This window comes from Physeter macrocephalus, chromosome 3 (assembly GCF_002837175.3).
Source record: "Physeter macrocephalus isolate SW-GA chromosome 3, ASM283717v5, whole genome shotgun sequence".
Lineage (NCBI taxonomy): Eukaryota > Metazoa > Chordata > Mammalia > Artiodactyla > Physeteridae > Physeter > Physeter macrocephalus.
This window is the reverse complement of record NC_041216.1, coordinates 7,874,689-7,891,981: the sequence shown is the minus strand read 5'-3', so window position 1 is coordinate 7,891,981 and position 17,293 is coordinate 7,874,689. Positions and strand designations below refer to the sequence as shown.

General features: G+C 37.4%; 1 protein-coding gene across 8 annotated transcripts in view; it reads left to right on the top strand.

Annotated features, from left to right (window-relative positions):
• ZMYM4 (zinc finger MYM-type containing 4) overlaps positions 1 to 17,293 on the top strand; it is a 207,923-nt gene that overhangs the window by 1,181 nt on the left and 189,449 nt on the right. The window contains exon 1 of one of the 8 annotated variants that reach the window (XM_055083001.1): positions 6,251 to 6,278. The exons of the other annotated variants lie outside the window; for them this stretch is intronic. The gene's annotated coding sequence lies outside the window, so the exon portion shown is untranslated. Of the gene's footprint in view, positions 1 to 6,250; positions 6,279 to 17,293 lie in introns of those variants that run through there. 8 annotated transcript variants of the gene reach the window in all.

Sequence of the window (17,293 nt, the reverse complement as noted above, 5' to 3'; positions counted from 1 at the left end):
GGTACTTTCGCTTGCGCAGTATATTAAGATTTTCCCCCCCCCCCCCCCCCCCGCCGTCCTCCCGCTTAGCGTGTTAAGCAGTAAGTTTACTACCAGGAATCTTCCTTTTTGTGAACGGTATCAAAATGAAGTTAGTGTTAAGCCAACTACCTAAAAAATTACTGCGTAATCTTTATTCAGAATGCCCTTTCGATTTCTCATGAAGTTAGCAATCTCATATAGATAATACAACTAACATTTTGAGTGCTTACCATGTGCCTGGCACTGTGCTTTATAGGAAGAATTAAACCTCACATTTACTATGTAAAACCTGTTTTGCAGATGAGGAAATGTAGGCGTAGAGGGGTTACACAGTTAAGATCAGATAGCTAGTTAAGAGGTTGAGCTGGGATTTGAATCCATGTTTGTCCCAACTACGGTGCTTGTTTTGGATGCCACATAGGAGTTTTTAAAATCTATGAGTCTCTCCTTAAAAGCTTAAATGGTAAATAATGAGGGAAGTGTCAAGCAGTATTTTTTCCACAATTTATAAGGAAAATATTTTCAGCTACATAGCTGAAAAAATTTACAGGGAGTGTCCATGGTATCCACCATCTAGATTCTACCATTAACATTTTACTATACTTGTTTTATCACATATTTACCCACATTTATTTCTTTATTCATCAGTTCTTATTTTAATGCATTTCACTGTAGTATTGAGCAATTAAACTTTATTGTTGATAGGTTTATAAAATTTTAGATCTCCCTCATGCAGTAATTAGATCTTCCTCATACATAGGACAAATTAAGCTGTGTGATAGTATGTCCAAATAGTTCACTTAGTATATTGGTTATGGAATGCACGTGTTTTGAAATTTTAAATGCTTCTTCATGCTGTGAGCCAGTTTTAAACTGGATCCTCATTATGCTTCAGTGAAGGCGTATGGCATGTGGTCCACCAATTAAAATATAAAGAATAAATTATTTTAGATGTGTAATGTTTATTCAGCGAGGTCTCTGAATCCAATTACTACTAATGCTGTTGTCATTCACAGTATAAGATAGAACGTTTTAGAAAACATCTTTGTGCTTTGGTAACAAATTCAACTAGATATTAAATACTTCTTTCTCTTCTAATACACTTAAAAGGTGCCACACTGGTAGCAGTCTAAACTTCATTATTTTTTAACAGTATGTAATATACAGAGCACTCGTACAGGTTTTCCCCATTATTTTACCAGTTTCATTGTGGAGGAAGGTTACAGTCAGTGTCTTTTAGGCTCCATAATCCATTTTGGTTTTGATAGTTTGGTTAGAATGTTCAGTAGAGTTGTCTTAAATGGTACACATGGTGCATGTGCTTTTTTTCCTTCATTTTTTGTCTGTGCCTGTGCTTAAACTCCACGTGGATTCCATATGTGTACTCCAAGCAGATTAGTGGGGACTGTGTACAGAAGTACAGTATCTTATAAAATAGTTTGCCTTGAAGTAAAACAAACTACGCAGGCCTAGATAATAAGTTTAGATTATTTAATCTGAAATTTCATTGATGACATGGTACTGTATTTATGATGCTTACTGCCTTTGACTTTTATAATCATAAGTCACAAAAAATTGTTGAGTACCTGTGCTAGTTCATGAACTATACGCTAGGCATTATGCTGTGGTATATGGTATTTATGATCATTTAGAATTATATATTCTGACTCTTCTGCTATATTGTGAACTCCATAAGGGTAGGGCCATTATATGCTTTTTGCATCTCCAACACCTATGACCTTCACATAATAGGAACTCAAAAATTGATTTTTGGTAAGAAAAGTTTACCTGTTGCATTAGAGGCTCTATGGCTCGGGTACTAAGTTATCTGGTTTGTAACTCTGGGACCTTCAGTTATCTTTCATATCACCCTTTACACCCTAAGTTCTCTTCTGTGAATCCAGATTTAAGGATCTTGTGATTGTTGTGGATTATGGTTAGATGGGAGAGTGTGTTTTAAAACCATTGAGTTAACAACCTTAAATTCTTTGTAGGTCTGCCTGGTGTCTTATGTTTGTGGGCACTTAGGACAATAGGTATTAATTAGGTAAGATTGATTTGATTGTATTCAGACTATATCTGAATGCCAGTTTCTCAATTTGTGAACATGGGGAAGCTGAGTATGTGGGTGGGTGAGCACTACATCCATCTATCATCTCTGCCTTAGAAGGAACCAAGTTCAAATGAAGGCCAGTATTTTTTTTTTTTTTTTTTAAGGCACTGAGGTTTTTTTTTTTTTTTGATGTGGACCATTTTAAAAGTCTTTATTGAATTTTGTTACAATATTGCTTCTGTTTTATGTTGTTTTGGTTTTTTGGCTGTGAGGTGTGTGGGATCTTAGCTCCCTGACCAGGGATCAAACCCGCACCCCTTGCATTGGAAGGCGAAGTCTTAACCACTGGACCGCCAGGGAAGTCCCTGAAAGCCAGTATTAACACACACACTCACACTCTCTTACTTTAAAGTCAGGATACTTTTGAGATATTATTTATGAGTTTTTTTAAAGACTGTGAAATTTTTATTTTCTGAAATAAGTTTTAAAATTCATTACGTAGGCTTGTAAGTAGAGGGGTTATTTTATGCATGGTTATTGTAATAAACTGTTAGAAGCATGAGATCTAACTAAATCTGGTGGCCATATTTTTTTGTGAAATCCCTTTATCTTTTCAAAGGTTACATACAAAATAATAATAACTTTTGTAAATGTATGTGTTATTACCTGGTCTAGTAAGTTGTATCCATTTTCATACTTAAAACTTTTCTGTATATTAAATTTGAGGTATATGTGTTTGGCATGCTTAATAGAAAGAGAAAGCATATGTATAAGTAGTATGCTTCCATTTTTGTAAAAACAAAGTGATCTTTCTTCCTCACATATGTGTCTATACTTGTATATGTATGAGCTTGGAGAAACTTGTGGAGGACACATGTCAGGCTGTTACCATTGATTACCTTCAGCAGGTGGGGATGAGAAAGGAAAGGGAGACTAAGGGGGAAAATTTTGCAAAATGGAAAAATACTCGGGGTATAATATTAAGTGAAAATGTAATCTGTTTTGTTATTGTAAGTATGTAAAAATTGAACGTGCATGTAGACAGGAATAGAAAATAACTTGAACAAATGAAAACATTGATTTTACTACTGATGGAATTATGGAGAAGTTTTGTTTTGGATTTCTGTTATTTTAATATTTTATAATAAAATAATTGCAAAAGGTTTATCCCTCTTAATTCCTCAATGAACTTTTTATCTTTTGTCTTTTGGCTAAATGTGTTGCTTAAAAACATGGTGGTATGGGCTTCCCTGGTGGCGCAGTGGTTGAGAGCCCGCCTGCCAATGCAGGGGACACGGGTTTGTGACCCGGTCCGGGAAGATCCCACATGCCGCGGAGCGGCTGGGCCCGTGAGCCATGGCCGCTGAGCCTGCTTGTCCAGAGCCTGTGCTCCGCAACGGGAGAGGCCACAACAGTGAGAGGCCCGCGTACCGCAAAAAAAAAAAAACAACCAAAAAAAAACACAAAAAACACATGGTGGTACATATTAAAAATATTTGCAGATCATGTGTACACAGTGTAAGTTATCTACTTTAAGAATGCATTGGCTCTTCATATATAGAGAGCATTTCGAAGAGACGATTCTAGTGTTGACAGTGATCCTGAATTGTTTTCACAGTGCCCATCTTGTAACTAGCAGAGGCTTCTGTAAATAATGATAATACCTGGTATTTATAAACATTTTAATTTCCAGTCATTCTAAATATTTTATATGTAGTATATTTTTTAATCCTCATTAATTCCATAAATAGTAGTTACTATTATTGTCCCATTTTATAAATGAGGAAACCGCAGCACAGAGAGAGCTCAAAGTCATGATATAATAGGCTAAAACAGGATCAAGTACCATTTGAAAAATTGTACTGTTTGATAAATAGTATAGGTTAGAATTCATTATAATAACATGCAGTAATTAATATACATTAGTTATTAATATATATGATATATAGTAATATGTGTAAATAATAGTATAGGTTCAGAATTCATTATTTGGAATTTTTGGTTGTTAAAATAATACTGAATTAGGGACTTCCCTGGTGGTCCAGTGGTTAAGACTCCGCACTTCCTCTGCAGAGGGCGCAGGCTTCGATCCCTGGTTGGGGAACTAAGATCCTGCATGCCACGTGGTGCGGCAACCCCCCCCCCCCCCGCAAAAAAAAAACCAGGAAGAAACAAAACAAAAAACATTGAATTATATTTAAATCAAATCGATGTAAATTACTTCTCAGGAAGCATCAAATTAACTTTCTGCCTATGAAATATATCTTGAGATAACCTTAAAACATGTGCAACTCACATGTTTATTTTTAAGACATATACACCAAATATTTTAAAGCTATGATTCATTTTAAATATAAAGCTTATGCTTCCTTTGAAAATGGAATGATTTTATTATATACTGAAGAGAATATAAATAGATAAATGTACAATTGCAGTTTCTCTGGATATTTAGAAGATATTTTTGAGTTCTGTATTAGGAGACCAACTTTAAAGAAAACTGACTACTACTTTTTTAAAAAGACTGACATTTCCCTTAAATATTCTGATTATTTTACTATGAGTTAACAGTAAGTAATTATTTTAGCAAAAGAAAGAAAAAGAAAGCATTTTAACATAGTATTGGGCTCTACCATACAAAATTGCTAATATTTGACGTACAGAAATTCCTTTTCATATGGCTCAACCCAATAGTAAGAGCATGGGCTTTTCAAAGTCCGGTTACGTTCATCCTCTGGAATTTAGCACTAATATACCCACACTCACTTTCTTATGCTTAGGGAATACTTATAATGTTATTTTAATTTCATTCTTATCGTTCTGGCCTCCCAGAATCTTGAGTTAGCTGCCTTCCTGCCTTTGACCAAAGACAGTACCTGAACAAACCTTTTTTGTCCAACATATAGGCTACCCACTAATCTTGGAGGTCAAAGATCACATGTGTTCATCTTTCTTTACATTTCCCAAAATGTCTTACAAATTTATATATATACACTCACATGCATACTACACATTTATAGGCAAAATTTAAAAACTGTTTCATAATTCCATATCAATATAGAATATAAAATATAGATTGATACAATAAACCCCATGTTCTTAATACCCAGTTTTGACAACGAAACAGTTATCAACATTTTGCCATTCCTGTCTCATCCACCTTTTTCCTTCCTTTCTCTTTTTTCCTTTCTTTCTTTCTTTGATGAAATAACTTCAAAGAAATCTCAGGTATCACATCATTTAATCTATAAATACTTCTGTATGTATTTCTAACAGATAAGAATTAAAAAAAAATACAACCACAATACTATCATACCTAACAAAATTAAGAGTTTCTTAATCCAGTTCAGATTTCTCTTGATTCTTTAAATGTCTTTTTACAATTGGTTGTTTAAATCGCTATCCAAATGAGATTTACCATTTCATTTGGTTTATATGTCTCTTAAGTTTCTGTTGACTTTAACCGTCCCCCCATCCCCCATCCCCTATAGCCCCTGCACTGTTTCTCATGCTATTTATTTGTTTTAAAAACTAGCTCATTTGTCCAGGAGAATTTACCACATTCTGGTTTTGGCTGATCGAATTCTCATGGTGTTTAACGTGTTCAATTACCCTTCATATTTTCCACAAAATAGTTAGATATAGAGCAGTGGTTCTCTATTTTGGCTGAAACATTAGAATTATGTGGCGAGCTCTTAAATATCCTGATTCCTAGGTCAATTAAATCAATTCATAGGGTGGATTCTAGGCATCAGTATTTAAAAAAATTTCCCAAGTGATTTCAGTTTGCAGCCAAGGTTGAGAACTTGAATTGGTAGAGCTTTATGAGATTTAGGTTCAGTTTCTTTGGAAAGAAAAATTCATAAATAGAGTGATTGTATAGTTTATTTCCCATCAGACAATTTTAAGAATGAAAGGGTGTGCTATTTAATAATTACAGTGGGACAATAGCCATGAACTGGGACTGTCCTGGACTAATTAGGACGTATAGTCACTCTATCAGGTGATGCTGCAAATTCTTAATTGCATCATTCCAGGAGGCAACTAAACAGTTATCAATATTTTGCCATTCCTGTCTCATCTAACTTCTTCCTTCCTTTCTTTTTCTTTCTTTCTTTCCTTTCTTTCCTTGCTCCCTCCCTCCCTTCTTTCCTTCCTTGCTATGAAATAACTTCAAAGAAGTCTCAGGTATCACATCATTTAATCTGTAAGTACTTCTGTATGTATTTCTAACAGATAAGAATTAAAAAAAAATACAACCACAATACTGTTATACCTAACAAAATTGAGTTCCTTAATCCAGTTCAGACTTCTTTGATTCTTTTTTTTAAAAAATTTTATTTATTTATTTATGGCTGTGTTGGGTCTTCGTTTCTGTGCGAGGGCTTTCTCTATTTGCGGCAAGTGGGGGCCACTCTTCATCGCGGTGCGCGGGCCTCTCACTATCGCGGCCTCTCTTGTTGCGGAGCACAGGCTCCAGACGCGCAGGCTCAGTAATTGTGGCTCACGGGCCTAGCCACTCTGCGGCATGTGGGATCTTCCCAGACCAGGGCTCGAACCCGTGTCCCCTGCATTGGCAGGCAGATTCTCAACCACTGCGCCACCAGGGAAGCCCTTCTTTGATTCTTTAAATGTCTTTTTACAATTGGTTTGTTTAAATCACTATCCAAATGAGATTTACCATTTCATTTGGTTTATATGTCTCTTAAGTTTCTGGTGGTTGTCACACTTAGTGATACTAAAATTGATTGGTTTAGGTTCTGTTAGCAGATCCAACATAATTTTCTTCTAAATTTTTCACCTAATGGATTTATCAGCCATTGATAATTGTTGCCTAGATCCACTATTTCATTAGAAGAGTGATTTTCTATCATTTCTCCTACATTTATTCACTGGAATTCTTTCATAAAGAGTTCCTTTATCAATTATTTGGTTACCCTGTAAAATCATTTATACAGGAGAAGCAGAATAAATGCTTATTTTTTCCCTTTTATTTACCAATTTTCAGAAGAATGAATTGATACCTTAGCAAATCCCAAAGTTGAGGTTTGGGAGGGGATACCACTGTGAACTCATTAATTTTAATATAGTTTATATATTTAAATTTATTGTGGTTAGTATTCTTTTTGATGTTTAAATTTGTCATATTTTTGATCCATGGGTGTCTGTATTAGTTTCCAAAGGCTGCCGTAACAAATTACTACCAACTTGCCTTAAAACAACAGAAATTTGTTATCTCACAGTTCTGGAGGCTGGCTGTCTGAAAATATGTTGTTGGCAAGGCAGTGTTCTTTCTGAAGGCTCTAGGAAAGAATCCTTCCTTGCCTCTTCCAGCTTCTTGTGGATTGATTTGTGTTCCTTGATTTGTGGCAGTATAACTCCAGTTTCTGCCTCCATCTTCACACTGCCGCCTTCTCTCTATGTCTTTCAGTGTCTTATAAGGATACTCTTCATTGGATTTAGGGTCCATCCTAATTCAGGATGCACTCATCTCAAGATCCTTACCTTAATTACATTTGCAAAACCCATTCTTCACACATTCTGAGGTTCTGGGTGGACATGTCTTTTAGGGGCCACAATTCAACCCACTACAGTCCGCCCTTTTGTCCCCAAACTTCATGTCCATTCTGTATGCAAAATACATTCACCTCATCTCAACACCCCGAAAGTCTCAGCTCATTACAACGTGAATTTTTAAGCCCAACTCTTCTAATATCATCAGCTCAAAAAGTCCCAAATCTCAGTATCTTCAACCATCTAAATTAGGTATAGGTGTGACTCTGGGTATGGTCCATCTGGAGTAAAATTTCTCTTTATTTGTGGACCTGTGAAACCAGAAAAAAGTTTTTCTACTTCCAAAATACAATTGTGGGACAAGCATAGCATGGACATTGCTTTTCTAAAAGGAAGAAAATGGAAGGAATAAAGGGATCACTAGTCCTAATCAAGTTCAGAACCCACCAGGACAAGAGAATAATTCTCAAGACCTGAGAATAATTCTCTGTGACTTGATCTTCTGCCCTCTGGGTCCATGAAGGCACTGTAGACCCCTGTTTTGGGCCTGCTTCTCTAGCCTCTGCCTTTGTGTCTGTGGCTCTGTCTTTGGAGTCATTTTTCTTTTTCTTGAAGAGTAGCACGTGTTTGCAGCTGAGTAATTTTATTAGCTCTCTCCTGCCCATAGAATTCCAGAAGTCAGCTTTTTTTTTTTTCCACTTTGTCTAGTCTCTGTTCCTTTAAGAACAGTCTGGCCGTGTTTTTTCTGGTTTAATAATGCTCAAAAACCTGTGAGTCTCCTCTATACATTAAGGGTATCCACACAGTTAGAAAAGATAGTTCTTCACAGATCTTTCCTGGATAACCCCATCTCTATCCCTGACTTAAGTTGAGATGATTAATTGGATCTATGAATCACACACTTAATATCTTCAGTAAGTGGTTGCCCAGCTACACCCTTCACCCTCTCCCTAGAGCACACTTTTCTTATAATGGATTTCCTAATTTTATCATCCTTTGCAATCTGGATAGGCTCAAATCATTAAGAGTTGTTTCCTTTTTGCTTAATGGTTCCTTCTTCAGTTTATCTCTTTCCTTTCCCTTTTTCCTATAAGCAGCAAGGGGGTATCCAGGCTCACCTCAACACTTTGCTTAGAAATCTAGACTTATTCTTAGACTTACTCTCTTAACAACTTTCATGTGTAACATACAGCAGTATTAATTTTATTTATCATGTTGTATGTTACATTCATTGTGGTTTTGATTTTTTTCAAGTGTAGTTGATTTACAATGTTCAGGTGTACAGTAGAGTGAGTCAGTTATACATGTATATATTCTTTTTCAGATTTTTTTCCATTATAGGTTATTACAAGATATTGAATATAGTTCCCTGTGCTCTACAGCAGGTCCTTGTTGTTTATCTATTTTATATATGGTAGTATGTATCTGTTAATCCCAAATTCCTAATTTAGCCCTCATTGTGGTTTTTTTGTTTGTTTGTTTTTTGTTTTGCCCTAGCGGCTTGGGGATTTTAGTTTTCCGACCAGGGATTCAAGCTGGGCCCTTGGCAGTGAGAGCACAATCTTTTTTAAAAATAAATTTTATTTATTTATTTTTGGCTGCATTGGGTCTTGGTTGCTGCACGTGGGCTTTCTCTAGTTGCGACGAGCAGGGGCTGTTCTTTGTTGCGGTCCCTGTGCTACTCATTGTGGTGGCTTCTCTGGTTGCGGAGCATGGACTCTAGGTGCGTGGGGTTAGTAGCTGTGGCTTGTGGGCTCTAGAGTGCAGGCTCAGTAGTTGTGGCGCACGGGCTTAGTTGCTCCACAGCATGTGGGATCTTCCCAGGCCAGCGATTGACCCCATATCCCCTGCATTGGCAGGCGGATTCTTAACCACTGCGCCACCAGGGAAGTCCCGAGAGCACGGAGTCTTAACCACTGGACTGCCAGGGAAGTCCCTTGTTTACACTATTTTGATTACTGTAGCTTTGTAGGAAGTTTGAAATTGGAAAGTGTTAAGTCTTCTAACTTTTTTTTTTCCCAAGATTGTTTTGGCTACTTGGGGTCTTTTAAAATTCCATATGAAATTTAGGATATTTTTCTGTTTCTGTGAAAAGTGCCATTTGAATTTTGATAGGGATTGCATTGAATCTGTCAATCTCTTGGGTAGTATTTTTCATCCCAACACTATTAAATGTCCCAATAAATGAGATGTCTTCCAGTTTATTTAGGTCTTCTTTCATTTTTTTCAGCAATGTTTTGTACAAGTCTCTCAGTGTGTAAGTCTTACACCTCCTTGGTTAAATTTTTCGAAGTATCAGTGAGTGTAATACACCACATCGATAGAATGAAGGAAAGAAACACATGATCATATTTGTTGATATAGGAAAAAAAACATTTGAAAAGAAAACCAACACCTTTTATAAAAGCACTCAAGAAACTAGGAATAGAAGGGAACTTTCTCAACATGATAAAGGCCATATGTGAAAAATCATAGCTGACATCATATTTGATGATGAAAGACTGAAAATTTTTCCCCTCAGAATAGGAATAAGACAAGGATGCCCTATTTTGGCATTTCTACTCAATGTATATGAAGTTTTAGCCTGAGCAGTTAGGCAGGAAAGAAATAAAAGACATCCAAATTGGAAAGAAAGAAGTAAAACTGTATTTACAGAGGACATGATCATGTATGTAGAAACCTCTAATAATCTACCCCCCACCAAAATCAAACCCTGTGAGAAATTCAGAAAAGTTCAGGGTAAAAAAATCAACACAAAAAAATCAGTTGTATCTCTATACACTAGTAATGAACAATCCTGAAAGGAAATCAAGAAAATGATTTCATTTATATTAGCATCAAAAAGAATAAAATACTTAGGCACCTGTATCCTTTTGACTTAACTCCAGTAGTCCTTGAAAGAGTCTTCCCTTTTGGGCCAAAAAGATGTTTCTAGGCTCATCCTATACATTACCATTTCAGATTTGGAATTTCATCCTGTACATTACCATTTCAGATTTGGAATTAACTCCAAGAACTTCCTTTCAGTGGGAAATGGTAGTTATAGACTACAATTTGAACTCAGGCAAGTCTTTTGACTTTGGAGTTTTTTTGCGATGGTATCAGCTGTATATTTCCCATTCACTCCTCAACCACATCTGCTTTTCCTTCTGTTTCACCACTGAAATACTCTCTTTTTAAAAAAAATTTTTATTGGAGTATACGGTTGCTTTACAATGTTGTGTTAGTTTCTACTATATAGCAGAGTGAATCGGCTATAGGTATACATATATCCCCTCTTTTTTGGATTTCCTTCCCATTTGGGTCACCACAGAGCATTTAGTAGAGTTCCCTGTGCTATACAGTAGGTTCTTATTAGTTATCCATTTTATACATACTATCAGTAGTGTATATATGTCAATCCCAATCTCCCAATTCATCCCACCCCCTGGAAATTCTCTTTAAGATCACTGAAATGATCTAATAATCACCAAATCTAATTGATGCTTTTTCAGAACTTTCCTTTTTTTTAAAAATTTATTTATATTTTTATCTTATTTTTGGTTGTGTTGGGTCTTAGTTGCTGCGCGTGGGCTTTCTCTAGTTGTGGTGAGCGGGGGCTACTCTTCTTGCAGTGCATGGGCTTCTCATCACAGTGGCTTTTCTTCTGGAGCATGGGCTCTAGGCAGGTGAGCTTCAGTAGTTGTGGTGGGTGGGCTCAGTAGTTGTGGCGCATGGGCTTAGTTGCTCCGCGGCATTGGGATCTTCCCGGACTAAGGCTTGAACCCTTGTCCCTTGCATTGGCAGGTGGATTCTTAACCACTGCGCCACTAGGGAAGCCCCTTCTTTTTTCATCTTTGTTAGACATCTGACCCTATTGCCCACTCCTTCCTTGAAACTTCTCCCTTATTTATAAGAAGGCATTCGCATGGTTCTTCTCTTGAATTGCTCCTTTTCAGTCATTTTGACTCTTTGTTTGCCCAGTAGGACTTATTCCCTCAGCCTGTATTTTTCTTGGGTAATCCCTTCTACAGTGATTTTAACCACTACCCATTAAATACATTATGTGATTTCCTTTCTTCTTTGCTTCCCTGTTGTCTCTAAAACTCAATATCAGTGTTTCCAAATGTGAGCTTTGACTTGTATTTTGATGTCTTACAAATATTGCTAAGTCAGTATGCCTAAAACAGAAGAACTCTCTATATCCTTGACAAGTACTTACTCTCCCAAATAGTGCTCTGTTCCTTCTTAACCTGTTTTTCTTCCTGTGTTATCTCACCCAAGTTAGAAACTAGTTATATTGCTTCTTCCCTTTCTCTCTCTCTTTTTTTTTTTTTGTGGTATGTGGGCCTCTCACTGTTGTGGCCTCTCCCATTGTGGAGCACAGGCTCCGGATGCGCAGGCTCAGTGGCCATGGCTCACGGGCCTAGCCGCTCCGCAGCATGTGGGATCTTCCCAGACCGGGGCATGAACCCATGTCCCCTGCATCGGCAGGTGGACTCTCAACCACTGCACCACCAGGGAAGCCCCCTTTCTCTTATTAATCCAGTTTTTGTTTTTGATTTTGTTTATTTATTTATGGCTGCGTCGCATCTTCATTGCTGCGCGCGAGCTTTCTCTGGTTGCTGCGAGCGGGGCTACTCTTTGTTTTGGTGCGCGGGCATCTCATTGTGGTGGCTTCTCTTGTTGCGGAGCACGGGCTCTAGGCGTGCGGGCTTCAGTAGTTGTGGCTCGCGGCTTCTAGAGCTCAGGCTCAGTAGCTGTGGTGTCAGGCTTAGTTGCTCTGCAGCAGTGTGGGATCTTCCTGGACCAAAGCTCAAACCCGTGTCCCTTGCATTGGTAGGCGGATTCTTAATCACTGCACCACTGGGGAAGTCCATTAATCCAGTTTTAGTTGGTAAGTCTTGTTGAGATTATCTGATATGATTTTAATTTAATTAATTAAATTAATAAAAATTAAATAAATTTATTTTTAAAAATTTATTTTGGTTGCTTCGGGTCTTAGTTGCAGCACGTCATATCTTTTGTTGTGGCGCACGGGCTTAGTTGCCCTGCGGCATGTGGGATCTTAGTTCCCTGAGCAGGGATCAAACACGCATTCCCTGCATGGGAAGGCGAATTCTTAACCACTGGACCACCAGGGAAGTCCCGTGATTTTTTTTTTTTTTTTAATAAAATTTATTTATTTTTGGCTGTGTTGGGTTTTTGTTGTTTTTTTTTTTTTTTAATAAATTTATTTATTTTTTTGGCTGTGTTGGGTTTTTGTTGCTGCGTGCGGGCTTTCTCTAGTCTCAGCGAGCGGGGTCTACTCTTCGTTGTGGTGCGCAGGCTTCTCATCGTGGTGGCTTCTCTTATTGCGGAGTATGGGCTCTAGGCACGCAGGCTTCAGTAGTTGTGGCACACAGCTTCAGTAGTTGTGGCGCACGGGCTTAGTTGCTCCGTGGCATGTGGGATCTTCCCGGACCAGGCATCAAACCCGTGTCCCCTGCATTGGCAGGTGGATTCTAAACCACTGTGCCACCAGGGAAGTCCCAACTCTCGTTTTTTTATAAGGTGAATCATCCAGAAATACTAACTGTTCAATCTTGTTGAAAGTCTTGGAAGTCCCAAGTCCCATGATTTTTAAAACTTTATTTTTCCTGCCACCATCCTAGTTCTGGTACTTGTTTTACGTGCTTTGTCTTTTTACTTTCCTTGCCTTTACGACTCGTTTTCCCTTTCCGTTCTCTACTGTTTCCTCTACCCCATTCATTTTATACGTTGGAGACTGGTTTATCTTCAGGAATGAAAATCTGTTCATCTATAAGGTAACACATTGGCTTCCTCACTACTATTCTAATTCTCCAAGATAGGTACTCTTTGGACTCTTTCCCTGTGGCAAGCGGCAGGTTGCCTCACAGCTCTTACTCTCATCCTAGAAGTTTACTTTTCCTTCATGGGAGAGTTTCTTTTTGGTTATCTCTGCTACTATCATGTTAGCTTTGGTAGGGGTTCTGCTTGGGCTCTGCAGCCCAAATGTGGAGACAGAATCTTTGCTTAATTCCACCCAACACAGCTGAGATCAGGCTATGACTTTTACACAAGGCTATTAAAAGTTTAGCATAGTAGGAGGGAATTAGAAAACAAATACAACTGGCTCTTACATATGGCTGATCTAGGAGAAATGTGCGACATTTACCTACTAAGCCTTCAGCTTGTCTAGTGAGCAGAGGATATCTTTTCTTTGGAACTTGGAAGCAGTTTGAGATCTGGGGGAAAGAACTCATTGCCCCCTCCTTCTAAGGAGCTAACATCCTGAACTATAATTTCTTGTTTTTTGGCTGACTAACATTAAGAATAGTAGTGCACTTAAGGAGATTTCAGTCTCCTTTCTTCGGAGATGTAGTGTCACGTTAGTCTTTGGCTCCAGTGGAGCAAATAGATCAACATTAGTGTAAGAGAGATTGGTTCATTCAACAAATATTTAAGACACATTTCACACATGGTTTTAGGTGCTAGAGAAATAATATGAACAAAAGAAAAAGAAAGTCAAGGTTCGTGCTAATGGGGGGGGCAAGATAGAAAATAAACAACAAATTGATAAAATAATTTCAGGTAGTGAAGAACATGAGAGCACAGGATAATATGATAGTGAGTGATTGGGATGGGAAGAAACAATGTTAAGATATTCCTCTGAGAAGCCAGTTTGTGGTATTCAAATATGAGCTCTTCAAAAGATTCCTTTAGCTCCTGTGTGCAGGATGACCTTCAGGGAGCAAGGTGGGCAACAGGGTCAGTTAGGAGGCTCTTTGGGTGTAATCCTTGTGTGAAGGTAACCATTGTTTGGGGTGGGTGGAGATGGTGAGAATTTTGTGATACATTTTGGAGATGGAGTCAATAGGACTTGTTGATGGATGAATGTAGGAAAATAAAGAAGACTGCTGACCCCTAGGTTTTTACCTTGTTAAACTAGATAGTTGGTGGCATCATAAACTGAGGTGGGAAAACTGGAAAAGAATATACATAGTAATGGGGATGAAGGAGGAAACTGTTATTTCTTTATATAACAACTTCACTATAAAGTGTAGGTTAGAGTTTCTCAACCTCAATACCATTGACGTTTTGTACCAGGTAATTGTTTGTTTGGGGCAGGGCGAATTGTTCTGTGCATTGTGGATGTTTAGCAGCGTACCTGCTCTCTATCAACTACATGCCAGTAGCCCTCATTCCCCATTTGTGAGAACTAAAAATATCTCCAGGCATGGCGAGATGTCTCCTGAGGGGCAAAATTGCCTCTGGTTGAGTACCAGTTTTCTAAATATTTTTACCGTATATCCTAAAGACCTGTCCAAATTGTTCCAACTACTTCTCATTCCATTCTCTTATATAAATTCTGATAGTACAGCCACATTGATTGACAGGCCGTTTTTCTTAACCTTTGTGCCTTTTAAAAAAATCATAATATTTTATTCAGGCATAACTACTACTTATATAATTTTGTTTCCTGAATTTTTTTAACCTAAATTTTTGTCCTAAGCACTGCTTCTGTTATTAAAAATATACTTGTTAACATAATTTTAATGGCATTGTAATATTCTTTCCTACATATAAACCATAATATAGGAATATTCTCCAGTTCTTAGGTTGTTTAAAATTATTTCCTATTAAAAATGAGGCTAAACTAGGGGAAAATGCTGGGACAAGGGAGTGATAGACAAAGGGTTTGAGATTTCTTTCTGGGGTAATGAAAATATTCTAAAATTGATTGTGGTCATGGTTGTATAACTCTGAAGATACTAACATTGATTGAATTGTGCACTTTAAATGGGTGAATTATATGGCATGTGAATTATATCTCATTGAAGTTGTTACTGAAAAAGGCTGAAGCAAACAGCATTATGTGTAATTTTTGTCTGTAACTGTAGAAGTGAAATTACTGATTCAAGGCATGTGAAAAATATATTTAAGGTTTATTGAGGTCAAATTTATGTAGAGTAAAATTTACCCTTCTTATTGTACAATTCAGTAAAATTTGACAAATACATATATTTCAGTAACTACCAACATAGTCAAGATGTAGAACAGTTCCATCAACCCCCAAATTCTTTCATGTCCCTTTACAGCCATCCTGTCCCCTACCTCTAGCCCCGATCTGTTTTCTTTTCTGTAATTTTGTGTTTTCAGAAAGTTGTATAAATGACATAGTACAGTATGCAGCCGTATGAGTTTTGCTTCTTTCACTTAGCATGTATTTGAGATTCATCCATATTGTTGCATGCATCAGCAGTTGCTTTTTTAAAAATAAATTTCTTTAAATTTTTAAAATTTAAAATTTAATTGAAATTATATTTTAAGTTTTAAGTTTATTTTAAATTTAAAAAATTTATTTATTTATTTATTTTTGGGTGTGTTGGGTCTTCGTTTCTGTGTGAGGGCTTTCTCTAGTTGCGGCGAGCGGGGGCTACTCTTCATTGCGGTGAGCGGGCCTCTCACTATCGCGGCCTCTCTTGTTGCGGAGCACAGGCTCCAGACGCGCAGGCTCGGTAGTTGTGGCTCACGGGCCTAGTTGCTCCGCGGCATGTGGGATCTTCCCAGACCAGGGCTCGAACCCGTGTCCCCTGCATTGGCAGACAGATTCTCAACCACTGCGCCACCAGGGAATCCCAGCAGTTGCTTTTTATTGGTGACTAACATTCTATTTTATGGATGTAGCACAATTTGTTTATCCACTTGCCAGTTGAAAGACAATTGTATTGTTTCTAGTTTTTGGTGATTATGAATAAAGTCATAATATTTGCCTATAGGTTTTTAAAAAATACTATATTATAGTAAGAATGTACTTAATACAGTAAGAATATACCTTTAACAATTTGCTGTTTCAGAAAATTTTAAAGCAAAGTATACAAATGGGAAAAAAAACTTCATAAGTTTATTATGTTGGGTATAATTTTTTTTTTTTTTTTGGCCGCACTGCGCGCAGCATGTGGAATCTTAGTTCCCCAACCAGGCGTTGAACCTGTGCCCTCTACAGTGGAAGCCCGGAGTCTTAACCACTGGACTGCCAGGGAAGTCCCTGGGTATAATTTCTTTATATTTGTTCAAACTTAACCCTTTCCACAGTGAATTTGGGGCAGTTCATAAAAAGATATATGAAAAAAAAATTAAAAGAAATAAGGACAGGGGAGGTGGGAGGAATTGGGAGGTTGGGATTGACACATGTACACTATTGATACTGTGTATAAAATAGACAACTAATGAGAACATACTGTATAGTACAGGGAACTCTGTGTAATGCACTGTGGTGACCATGGGGAGGAAATCCAGAATCGAGGGGATCTGTGTATATGTATAGCTGATTCATTTTGCTGGACCGTAGAAACTAACACAACATTGTAAAGCAACTATACTCCAATAAGAATTTTTTAAAAAGTAGAAACAGACTTTAAAAAAAAAAGACTGCAGTAGGAAAATACAGATAATTCTAATGTTGTGACTGATCAGAGAATATGATTACATAAGTGTGTGCCATTATTAAATGGAGCAAACATTACTGGATCCGCTTTAAAAAAAACAGTATTTTCTAGCAGTGATTCTAAAAGTAATTTCAGATGTGAATTTTCAGTAGGAGACACTGAGATATAAGGAACAATAACATTTTCTTTTTAACAGAAAACAACTGAATTTCTTGCTTATAGGTTTTTTTTTTTTTTTTTTTTTTTTGGTGGTACATGGGCCTCTCACTGTTGTGGC